This window comes from Stegodyphus dumicola, chromosome 12 (assembly GCF_044657685.1).
Source record: "Stegodyphus dumicola isolate Sdum_Otavi_A_Nest chromosome 12, ASM4465768v1".
NCBI lineage: Eukaryota > Metazoa > Arthropoda > Arachnida > Araneae > Eresidae > Stegodyphus > Stegodyphus dumicola.
The window spans coordinates 81,469,442-81,482,734 of NC_140779.1; the positions used below are offsets into that span (position 1 = coordinate 81,469,442).

Genomic DNA, 13,293 nt, shown 5'->3' on the forward strand with positions numbered 1-13,293 from the left:
GGCTGCATGTTTCTACACATGTACATTTACTAGGCTGCATGTTTCTAAAGTTACAGAAAAAGAATCTTTGCCGACATTTTGTCTTGCAATGAATTTCATGCTCGAGTGTTTTGGATGCCTTTTTTTTCTGCTTGAATAAAGAAAGTTTAGAAAGAATAGTTATAAGGTAGGATTTAAACTGAAGATGATTGATTTAGCAGAAGAGAATGGAAATAGAGCTGCTAAAATAGAATGGAATTTAAGTGAAAAATTAATAAAGAACTGGACAAAATCCAAACAATTGCTACAAGAAACAAATATACTATGTGGTTATAATTAAACCCTATAAAAGGCATTGTTATGGAAAATGTTATGTATTATTTTGTTGTGTATAACTATTACGTATTATTTTACCGTGCATACGGTATTCTTAGTAATTATATTATTTTACTGTGAACAATGAATTTGTAATGTTCATATTTAAGAATTAGTGTATAATATTTAGTATTGTTTAAACTTTAACTCAATTACGGCAAAGCTCCTTTAAGCTTAGCTGAAGATGTAATTCAGAAAAAAGGGCGAGGCTTGTTACTTCCGTTTCCCACGAAGCGGTCAGTTGCAGCCAGCTGCATTTTTCCTCTTTTTGCGGGGGCTGAAAACACGTGTTTTGCTCGTTCAGAGGCGAATAGTTCTAAGTGCCAATGATTATTTGAAAGAGTTATAGGTTGGAAACATTCTTCTGTTGTGTGGGAAAGAAAGGGTCTGTCATCTTGCTGAGAGTTCTGAATTTTCTTGGAAATTTCGTAATGGTTTATCACCTGGTCGTAGTTGGCTAGAAGGGGTTCAAGTTTCTTTAAGATTCGTTAAATTTCTAATTTTAGTGTTGTTTCAGCCAATAGTGATTTTGAGGCATTTCTTGGTGAGTGTCAACCGAATTTTATTAAGCCATTGCACGGGAGAAGAAAGGAGATTTTGGAGAGATTTACGTAAGATTTGGTCCAGTTTTAATCGACTTGGAGAGGAGCGTTACTCGGCGACGACTTGGGGGCGAACGCAGTTACGGTTATTATTGTTTATATCTGTGGCACTGGCAGCGGGGACCGGACCGAGCTTATCGCAGGCTCCTTTCGGTTAAATTTCAGCATAATTGGCTGAAGATCTGGGGCTAGGTCTAGCGTAATGTCTTTGATGTTTTCTATGTGTGGAAGAGTTGAGTCTGAATTGCTCGCGCTGAAGTTCCAGTTTGCTTTGGAAAATATGGAAAAAGAGGGAAGTCGTCATCTTCTGCTGTCCATCTCCTTCTGTTATCTTCAGAGAGTCTTCAAAATAAAAGGGAAGGCTGATTTTTTTTTTTTTTTTTTTTTTTTTTTTTTTTTTTTTTTTTTTAGTTAAATGCTGCTGGACTGAGTAGTGCGGGTGCTATGACAGAATTCCTGTTATGCCTTGAACAGACATCAGTATCGGTTTTCCTGACAACGATGAAGTGGAACTATGAGAAAATTTCTGTTGTGCTTTGAACAGACATCAGTATCGGTTTTCCGGACAATGATAAAGTTGGACCATTTTGTTTCGACGTTTTGTGACTCGATCCTGGCAGCTCCCAGAGGCTCTCGGACTGATATACGCAGATTCATGAGCAAACATTTTTATTTTTATTTTGCTTTTCATTCATAAGTATTCGTTAGGATTTGGGAAGAGTTAAATTCTAACACCTTAGCCGACTATTTATATAGATTAAAATTTGTATTTTGCTGTTAATAGATCAATCAATAGTTGAGAAAATGTTAGTTTCTTTTTAATGTTTAACGGTCACGAATTGAAATTCTTGAGTACATGTTTAAAACATTAATATTGAGGTGTTTCACTATGATTTTGTAAGATGTGAATTATGTTAAAAACGAGATTGAAATAATGAGTAAATCTTAAGATTATGTTTTGTGGGGGTATTCTGGCCAGCTATATTAAATTATAAGGTGTGGGAATATTCAATAAATGTGTTTATTATTTTTATTATTGTATTTTTATTTGAGTTTAATTGTGGTCTACTGTAGGTCACCCATGTGATCCTTACGGAACATGGTTATTCTATCGATATTGTGGTAGTAGGGGGGAAAAAATCAGTTTTAAGAGTTGTGACTATACGATTGGCTAATTAATTTATTTTGATTTGTTGAGTAGACTTCTTAAATGTGAGTTGTATCTTTCCCTGATGTTTTGAAGAGATTTGTGTGGTATTTTAAATGTTAAGGGTTTTGGTTTTTATAAATAATCTCCGTTTTTAGCAAAACACCACAGAGGATATTTTCTTTGATTTTAAAGTGTTAAAATTTTGATTATTATGAAAGAAGTAAGTACTTAGTTTTAGTTTGAGTTTGACGTTTTTTTTTTTTTTTTTTTTTTATGTCGTGGCACCAAGAAGAAGTCAGTGAAGTCAGTTAAAAAGTTAAATGTAAAAGGTAATTCTAATTCTTTTTTTTTCCCCCCCTATGTAACAGCATCCTACAGCATAAATGTGTAAACATAATGCTACGAAACTTTGTATATGGGCTATACACAAGATGAGCTCACAGAAAAAAAAACTTTTAGTTCCAAAATGTCCACCAGAGGCGCCTTTTTGAGAAAACATGAAATTTAACACAATAAATGACCAAAACGAAATACAGAAACAATATGTACAATGCAGACCATGCATTATGAGTAACAAAATGCAAAACTGGGAAAAGCTGTCAGTTGTAGGAGAAAAATGTTGAGATTTGGATGCTTGGGAAGAAGAGGAAACTTTATGCAAAACAAGTTAGGGTATAAAATGTTTGCAGATGTTTGTCATGTTTAAGTCGAAGTTGCCGGCTGTACTAATGAGGGTTCTTTAGTTGAACATGCATTATTGGCGAGGCAGTTTTACAAAAACAAGAGAAATGCTTCTGATGCATTTTTGAAGCTGCTACTTCTGCTGCATGAATTTTGTTGTAGAAAGAACATACAGCATGGACCAATGTCTACTAAAAGTATCCGGGCCATGATTAAGAGATTTGAAGAGATGGAGAAATTAGGAGTTCAACCTGCAAGAGGCCGTAAACATGTTACACCAGTACTTGTTGATGCCATCATGACAGCTGCTGACGCACAGTCGCAGACATCAGAGTTTGGGGGCAGTTTCTCGACAGACAGGCTATTCTTACAGCACCGTCAGAAACACAATGCACTACTTCCCATACAAAATCTGTGATACCAGGAGCTGCTTGATAGGGACAAGCTGCAACTACTCTCATTTGCAGTCAGTTTTCTCAACAGAATGACTGTTGATTTGTCATGGCCTTGGAATATTCTGTGAAGTGACGAGGCTCATTTCTACCTCAATGGGACAGTCAACACACAGAATTGCCGCATTTGGGCTAAGGAAAATCCACAGATCCACACCGAAAATTCTCCTACAGTCTCCAAAGGTCACTGTCTGGTGTGGATTCACAATGACATTCATCTTTGGACTATTGTTCTTTGAGGAAATCGGTGAACGTGGGCCTGTCATATGTTCTGTTACGTGCCGTCAGTACCATGACATGCTGCAGACATTTGTTGTGCCACAAAGGCGGGTTCTTACATTGACCATTTTCATACAAGATGTGTGCCTCCACATATACATAGGTCTGTGAAGGTGCTATTGCTCCACTTCATAGAAGAATGTGTTATTAGTCGCTCCTTTCCTAATCCATGGCCACCACATTTGCTTGATCTAACTCCGTGCGATTTCTGGTTATGGGACTATTTAAAAAGTCTGGTGTATCATGAAGGTGTTGCGATGTTGAATGACTTAAAGAACTCCATAACGCTTCATGTGCAAAGCCTTACAACTGATCCGTTATGATTCGCTGTTGAACACACTGTCCAAGTCCATTGACTTAAAATTTTGCAGGTGAATGAGGGTTGTCATGTGGAGCACCTTTCCCTACATCATCCTAGACACGATTAACAACTGCTCCTCTTGTGCAATTTTGTCCTAATCTGTTCTTGTTTCTGCAAACTGAATTGTTTTTGTTTCTCCCTTACCTTTACTTAATGTGGTTTGATGACAAGGTAATCAGAAACTAGCCAATAAATGTTAATATTGTTTCTGTATTGCGTTTTGGCCGTTTATTGTGTTAAATTTCATGTTTTCCCAAAAAGGTGCCCTCTGGTGGACATTTTGGAAATAAATTTTTTTTTCGAAATTCCATGAGCGCATCTCATGTATATCCCATATACAGTCAAAAGTCGTTAATTCGGACACCATAATCTGGTCCTCATAGCTACAACCTTTCTGCGCATGCGTAGGCATTTACGCGTGCGTGTAAGACCTTCATGGATGCGAATATGCATGTGCGCATGCTCATAATACGTTTACGCATGCACGTTTAATGTAAAACGGACGGTATAAGCTAAGCTAAAATTATCATTGCATATTGCGTTGTTCCTTAATCTTCGAATTGGATCCGCCTTATTATTTTTTGCAGACTGTTAGAGCAATTTTATAAAAGCTTGAATTTTCGATTATGTCAAATAGAATTTCCGATATATATTTACTAATATGTAAAGGATTTACAAAGCGAAAGTATGTTTCAAAATCCGAAATCTGTTTATCAATTTCACGCTGCTCTGCGCCGGGGGGGAGGGGGAACGCTGCGGCGCACAATGAATTGGAAGTCAACCTGTCAGCACTATCCTTATCTTCAGGGCAGATGTTTTTATTTTATTTGGCTTATAATTCCTTACTAAATGTAGTATTTCATCTCAACATACTCCATCTTTGATATGATTTAAATCAAGTTCCTCGTCATTGTAATTCGCTTCCGATAGTGAAGAAAGTGACACAGAGGTTATTGAAAACGAAAAAATTTCGATTGACAAATTAGTCGGTATTGTCGACACGGCAATTTTAGGACTTGAACAGTGGAACTTTGTAACTGAAGAAGAAATTATGTATGTTTATAGAACTAAAGAGAAAGTATTATAACATGAAACGAAGCAACTTAAACAACTTACATTGAAAGAAATGCTTAATAAAGTAAACAAATAAATATTAAGCTTTTCTTTTTGTAAATTTTGATACCCTTTAGATCATAATTGTTCTTTATTTCATAAATTACGGTTTCATATTTTTAATTTTGTAATTTGTGCATGCCATCTTACCATATTTAAACTAATGATCTATAATCCGGAAAAATTGATAATCCAGAATCGCCAAAGTCCTGACGAGTCCGGATTAACGACTTTTGACTGTACAAATTTTCGTTTCATTCCGTTCATCCGTTTGCACTGTAGAATGCCTTTTATAGGAGAAGTTTAATTATAACCAGCCGGTATATATGCAAGCAAGTCACAGAACCAAAGTAGGGTATTTTCTCAGTGATAGAAAATGAACTTCTTTCTTATGTTCGTGCATTACGAAATGATGGATGTGCGGTATCTTCCAACACATTGTACGGAAGTGAAGATGACATTTTATGGAATGACGGAGACTTTTCAGACATTGATTCACATTACAACAGTAATACTGATACCTTCAGTGAAAATGATTAGTAATGAATTATGTACTATGTTATTCCATACAGGTTATTTGTGAATTTTATGTCTATAAAAATATTACCATAAAAAGAAAAATGCCTCTTGTGTACAATTGATGAAAGGACTTTTTAATAATCTGGAAACATTTGGTAAGTTACTAAGTTTATTATAATGAATTTTTTTAATATTTTAGCATTAGAGTGTACAATATATTGTTTAGCATATTTTCCTGCATAATAGCACCTAGAACTTCACAATGAAAAATTGGCAAAAAAAGTGCAACTATTATGCAAGTAAATACTGTATATTATTTTTTAATGTGTTCTATAAATTAAACTAGAAAAAGTACAGAAAATATTGATAAATACAAAAACTTGAATAAAAGTAGCGGTTAGAGTAGACTTTAAGGTACCCCTTGTATTATGGTGAAGTTGTTTCATTTATCGCCAAGTTGTTGTTTCATTTATGGTAGCCTGAATAGTTGAATGTTATAGAAACCCTACTGTGATGTAATCAGGTGCATGATTCTGGGAAATTTTGAATCATGGGATGTTTTGTAAGCACTTTTGTGGTGTGTGTTGTTTTTATTGTTTAGACAGTAGAATTGCTGAATGTAGTAAGATTAATTTGAAGTTTCTGTACAATTTGGAACGAAAGGGGAAAAGAGCGTTAATTGACTGGTGTGTAAATGAAGATTTACTTAGTAGCTATTATAAGTGTCCTGTAGGAAGGATGTGCATCTAGTCAAACGTAAAAACCATTTATATGAATTTTAATTGGTTTGTAGAAAGAAAGGTTCAGATGTGGCGACGCTGATATACGGATTTGAGTTCAGATAGTTTTCAGGGTAAGCGGATATTTACTTTTTGTAGTACTTAAATGTATAACATGTTTTTCCTTTTTTATGTTATTTTATTGTTTGGTTTAAAATGTAGTTTATAGAGATTACGAATTTTTTGTTTACCTGTATTGTAGAATTGGGTGCTCCTTTGACTTTTTAAGTGAAAATATATCGATGCGTACAAGGACAAAGTAAAGGGAGCGTGCAATGCAAGTTTGTGCAATTCTTGGATTTTTTTTTACGAAGTGAAAACAGGTCGATGTGTACATCTTTTACGAAATGAAAACAGGGAGTGCGCAATGCCCTTTTTTTGCAATTCGAGGATTTTTTTAAAGTGAAAATAGGTTGATGTGTACATGGATACCGAGTTTGTGCAATTCTTTGTCTTGTTACTTTGGCTTTATGTAGGGGCAATTTCTGGCTCGAAATTTGCCGTTATGAAAGCCAAAATAATAAGTCAAAGAATTGCACAAACCCAGTATCCATGTACCGCCAAAATCACCAAGTTTTGCTAAAGGGTACCCTAAAATATACTTTTACCAAAGTAGCTTTTTTTATATTCACGAAGTAAAATAAAAGGTTAAAAATTGTAAATTTCCCCCCAGAAATTAAGAAATTCTCCCATGTTCTAGCATATAAGAATGCACTGCATTTTTTTCATCACAAATGATTTTCTTCCTTCATTTTAGTCCGCTATGTGACCTTGATTTTCAGCTGACTATCAGACAAGCCTTTATTGGCTAAACAATACCTGGAAGATCTGCCTGCATGCTTAGATGATGTTCTTTGGCTCACCATGGAAAGAATCAACATAGTGACAAAGAAGATGAAGAAGAAATACAGTCAAAAGTCTTTAATCCGGACTCGTCGGGACTTCGGAGATTCCGGGAGATTCCGGATTATCAGTTTTTCCGGATTATAGATCATCAATTTAAATCTGGTAGGATGGCATGCAGAAATTATAAAATTAAAAATACAAAACGGTAATTTATGAAATAAAGAGAAATTATGATCCAAAGAGTACCAAAATTTACAAAAAAAAAAGCTTAATATTTATTTGTTGGCTTTATTAAACATATCTTTCAACGTATGCATGCGTAAAGCATACATTACACATAATCAAAATTATAAAATTGCAACCAGAAAACTATTTGATGTGTATTCATGATATTTATAATGACGAGGAATTTGATTTAAATAATATCAAAGGCGGAGTACATCGAGATGAAATACTACATTTAGTAAGGAATTATAAGCCGAATAAAATAAAAACATCTGCCCTGACGATAAGGATAGTGCTGACAGATCAACTTCCAATTCACTGTGCGCCGCGACGTTGCCCCCCCCCTCAGCGTGAAATTGATAAACAGATTTTGAAATGGTTAGAGAAACAAAGGATATGCCTTTATCCAATTTTCGCAGCAATGCCACTTTTTGTTTGTTGGACATCGAAACATGCTTTCGCTTTGTAGATACTTTGGCAGCTCCAGAATCGAAAATTCTTTTTGACATAATTGAAAGTTCAAGCTTATTTTTATAAAATTGCTCTAATAGTGTGCAAAAAATAATAAGCCGGATCCAATTAGAAGATTAAGGAACAACGCAATCTGCAACATTAACTGAAATAGATAATTAGATAATTTTAGCTTAGCTTATACCGTCCATTATACATTAAACGTGCATGCGTAAAGGTCATATGTGCATGCGTAAACGCATTATGCATTTAAGCATGCGCAGAAAGTTGGTAGCTTTGAGGTCCAGATTATGGACATCCGGATTAAAGACTTTTGACTGTATAAAGCAAAGTTTACAGTGACAAAATTCAAGGAAGGACATCAAGTCTGGTTTTAAAACACCAAGCATCACAAGGAATCTCATCCAAGCTGTTGATATCCTGGGTAGCAACCTTTTGAATGATCAAGAAATTGAATGATGTAGTGGTTGGTGTGTATCCAAAGAACTCCTTTGTTTAAACCTAAAATTGTGCAGAGCAAAAGACCTGCACCTTGGTTTGCAATAGCAATTAGTTGTCCCTTGTCTTGAAGATTGCACAGCCTGGGACATGCAGTCTTTAAGATGAAGACGACATTAAAAATTATGGAACTACTCTGATATGCATCCTCAAGTCACCAAATTTCTCGCCAAACATTTTTGGCGAGAAACTCCACGCTGCCATATTGCTATCTAAATTTTTTGTCTACATTTCGAACTTTAAGCCTAAAATGTCTCCAAAAACATGGTTTTCGCGAATGCAAAACCGTTTTGAACACACAATTTAAGCTGAAAATACGAAACAAAAACAAAAACTTTAGATAGCAAAACCGTAAAGTTTCTAACCAAAATTATTTGACAAGAGTCCATGTACACAGCGATATGTTTTATCTTCAAAAAACGTCTACGAATGGCACAATCTAGGCAACGAATGAATCTACGAACGATGCACACCTCGCTTTAATAAATTAACATAACAACAATAAATTTCAAAGAATATCATGTATACAGCGTCCTGTTTCAACTTAAGAAAACATCTACGAATTGCACAATTTAGGCAACAAATAAATTTACAAACTACACACACCTCACTTTAATAAATTAACATAACAACAATAAATTTCAAAGAATACCATGTACACAGCATTCTGTTTCAACTTAAAAAAACATCTACGAATTGCACAATTTAGACGATACACACTAATCAACAAAATAACTAAAATAAATTTCAAACAATTAAAAAAACAATAACAACAGAAATTCATACTACAAAAACAATGAACAAAACATTCTACAAAATAAGAACAAGAATAAAACAAAATGCACTAACCATGAATCAATGCTTTTTCTAACAGCAGAAATACCAATTTCATACCGCCTTTAACATGCCGCCACGTAATCACTATCGGATTTATATGACACCCAGACACACTATCCAGAAAATCCATACTTTAGTTCACAAATAAAATCAAATAACAAATAATCACAAATCCCTACTTCTATCATGCACAGCCACTAAAAATAATCTCCCAGACCTTCTTTAAACACCTCCAAATACCCACTGCCCCTCAACAGAATGGCCACGACGATATTTCCTTTTGTCGAACTTCAATTCAACAACTTCCACCATTTTAGCCTCTCAGACATAGAGCATGACGCGAACCAACGAACTCCAGTGAAAGATTCTTCAACGTCAACAGGGTTGCCATACAAAACATGCAAAAACCAGCGCAAAACACATATCGCCACATTTGGTGAAATTAGGGCGTATATCAGAGTTGTACCAAAATTATAATTTTCACTTAAATTCACCTGATTACATTGTTGCTCTTATGTACTGTTTTATTTATTTACTTGTTCCTTTTAGGGTAGTAATTTTACAGCTTATTCTGTGTGTAATTGAATTTATGGCCACACGTTATTATAAGTATTTATTTCATTTCGGCTCTAGTGTAGAATTGGGTGCCCCTTCGAATGGCGACAATTTTTTTTTAATTTTCGCGATGAATCCTCACTTCTGGTTACCATGATAGCTTTTACTTTGCTTTAGCTTCCCGATTTTATTTAAATGAAATTGATTGTGATGTGTACACAGACATGGTTAATCTTTGGATTATGCTAACTTGGCGATTTTTTGGCGACCAACCCGGCTACAGCAATCGGCTAATTTTTGTTTGAACGCCATTTTGTTTTCATGAAGTAAAGGCATTTTTTTTTCCCCAATCAACATTTTTTTCTACCAATCTGCTAGCCGAATTACGCTTATGCTAGAACTTTTATGGAACATAAGTGCTTAATCATGACGAAGATTAGGTGCGAAATTGGGAGAAAGTGCAGAATCGCAAACTGCTTGCAGCGTTTTTAAGAACTGCACATATAAGGTAACCATGTACACGTCGACCTATTTTCACTTAAAAAAACATCCCAGAATAGCACAAAAATGGCATTGTGCACACTCTTGACTTTATCCATGTACACTGCTAAAGTCCTAGCTAGTAACCTTTATCGCCTTACCAAAATGTCGCCAAACTACCTGTTACCATATTCCAAAGATTAGCCATGGACATATTTAAGGCAGTACGCAATGCCTAGTTTGTGCAATTCTAGGATGTTTTTTAAGTAAAAACAGATTGATGTGTACATGGACACAGATCTTGTGCAATTCTTTGACTTCTTATTTTCGTTTTGTGTAGCGGCCATCTTGAAATTGTGCCTTCCTGGTGTCGATCTTGGCATCAAAAAAGAATCGCCAATAAACAAGGGGCACCCAATTGTAAACTTTTACCATTATTTCTTGTATTGAACGGTAAATCTTTCAATTATTAATCTTCAAATAAACATCTAATCAACACATCTTCCTATATTTCTAGCCTTTCAAATATTGCATACCATTTCTAAACATATTACTAGAAGTTTTAGCTGATCTTTGGAATATGGTAACAGGTAGTTTGGCGACATTTTGGAGGCAATAAAGGTTACTACCTAGGACTTTGGGAATAATGTGAGAAATACTCAGTTCCGATTACGCATTATTTTGTGTGAGGGAAATGAGAGATCATGAGATATGTCATGTGACGTTAACGGACGAATCACTGTTATTTAATCCGAAAAGGGGGTATATTTGTAAAAATATCTGCTGTACTTTATAGCAGTAGTTTCATTCTATGTTCTGTGAAACAGTGTTGTTTAATATTTGGATCCCATGGCCATATATAAAGTAAATCCGAAATTTTTATTACGTTTATGTGTAATTGAAAAGAATTGCTTAATTGCAGATAAGTATGAATGTCCAATATGTGGGAATGAAATGAGATTGTGTGAAAGGAAGGATATTACAGATAGTTTGAATGGCGGTGCAAGAAACCTGGTGAAAATGGACATTTTGTGATCCGCCATGCACTCAAGATTCTGTAGAAGATTAGGTAAGTTAGTATTTTCAATTATTTGAGGATATTATTTTTATGCATTGTTCTAAATGTAAGAAGTAAATAAATTAATATGATATTATTGGAAAATTGTTATTAGCAATGATTTAGTTTAAAGTAATTAGGATTGTAAGCTAATTTTTATTAATTTAATGTATGTGCTTATTTATATTTTAACTTGTGTTTTTCAATTTAATTATATTTTAATTTAATGATAGTGATTTTGAGAGTTATATGTTTGTAGTATTTTGGAATACGTTTGAGTAGAAGTAAATGTGAATGGAAAGAATTTAAGTATTTGACACTAATTATTTGTAATCATTTTTAATGTTTTGTTATAAATTCGTTGGTGATGTTTATAATACATAATTCAGAGGTAAAAGTTTTTGGATATTTTATTTATTTTATACGTGCAAATGTCCATCCATGGAAAGGGTATATACTTTTTCGCGCTCAGGTAATTTCATATATGTGCTTTTTACCGAGTTTAAAGATTCACAAAATTTTCCTGCATTTTCGTGCAAATTTTTGTAATTTATGAGAAAATAGCAGTGTAGATGGATAAAGTCAAGAGTGTGCGCAATGCCATTTTTGTGCAATTCTGGGATGTTTTTTTAAGTAAAAATAAGTCGACGTGTACATGGTTACTGTGTATGTGCGATTTTGAAAAACGCGGCAAGGAGTTTGCGATTCTGCACTTTTTCCCAATTTTGCAGTTAATATTTGTCATGATTAAGCAGTTTTGTTCCATAAAATTTCTAGCATAAGTGTAATTCGGGTAGCAGATTGTTGGAAAAAAGTGCTGAGTAAATAAAAAGAAAAGAAACATGTCTTTACTTCGTGAAGACAAAATGGCGGCGGAAAAAAAAAATAGGGGGTTGCTGTAGCAGAGTTGGTCGCCAAATTTTCGCCAAAAAATCGCCAAGTTACCATAATGCAAAGATCAACCAAAGTTTCTCCACACTAGAATTAATTAAAAATTTTATTATACTGTAATCTTAATATTATCAGGAAATAAAAAGTTTTTAAAACATTTAGTTTTGAGAAAAAGGGGCATATTCGCATTTACCTAAGGTTGGCTTCTTTACTACAGCCCTGGGTATAATTTTAGATTTTTGTTCTACTTAGTACCTTTAATATTGAGCTGATTTTTCACCAGCCATCTTGAGAGAAATTACTAGTTTTTATAAGCCTTCCAGATCTTACCTAATGAAAGTTCTAAATTACCATAGTGCTGTTGGATATACAACATATAAACAATAAACTGTTAACACTGATACTTCCAAGAAAAAATACTTAAATATTGTAATTTTTTGCTAAAACATTTTTCAGAAATTTACTTTAAAATCCTTCACGATACACAAACAGAAAAAATTACATACAGTTAATAAAATTGATTTGTTTGATAAAACACATATAGCAAACAAAGTATGTCTACTTACCAAGTATAAGTTGTCAGCCTCAGGTAAAATTAGTTAGCAAGATTCGTTAACAAGAATGATTTTTCATAACAGCTATGAATATAGAACACTGCAACCCAAAAATTACCAGATAATTAGACAGATTACTTAGCTATACACACACTCGTTTTCCTTGTTTACATCCACTAAATGATTCGTTTATAGCTGTCATGTGCCAAGTATACTAAAAAAGAAAGCGAGACTAAAACTTGCGCAAGAAATGAATCATCAACCAATGAAAATTTTTCTTCTCTCTTGTAAAGGAGCTAATTTTAAGAATAAATTTCTAAACAATCTTCAAGTGTAATTCAGTAATTAGCTATTTTAAGCTAAATTAAATTCAAGCTATTAATATCTATATAGGTATTTCTGATTATTATACATTTTTAATAAGGATTGTTTAAAGACACTTATTTCTTTATCTGACTCTGACTTGCATCTATCCTTAGTAGGCGCTTAATTCCGGAACGAATTCTATTGTTTGCTGGAAGAGTCCAAGATTTGCAGGTATGGTACGTGAAAGTAGGGATGAGCTAAGAGAAGAAAAGAAAAGGGATTT

The 13,293-nt window shown here is 34.1% G+C and overlaps 1 protein-coding gene across 1 annotated transcript in view; it reads right to left on the reverse strand.

The window, feature by feature from the left end:
• IKKepsilon (I-kappaB kinase epsilon) overlaps positions 1-13,293 on the reverse strand; it is a 90,661-nt gene extending 77,368 nt beyond the window's left edge. Inside the window, exon 1 of the mRNA XM_035353019.2 lies at positions 12,717-13,293. The gene's annotated coding sequence lies outside the window, so the exon portion shown is untranslated. The remainder of the gene's footprint in view (positions 1-12,716) is intronic.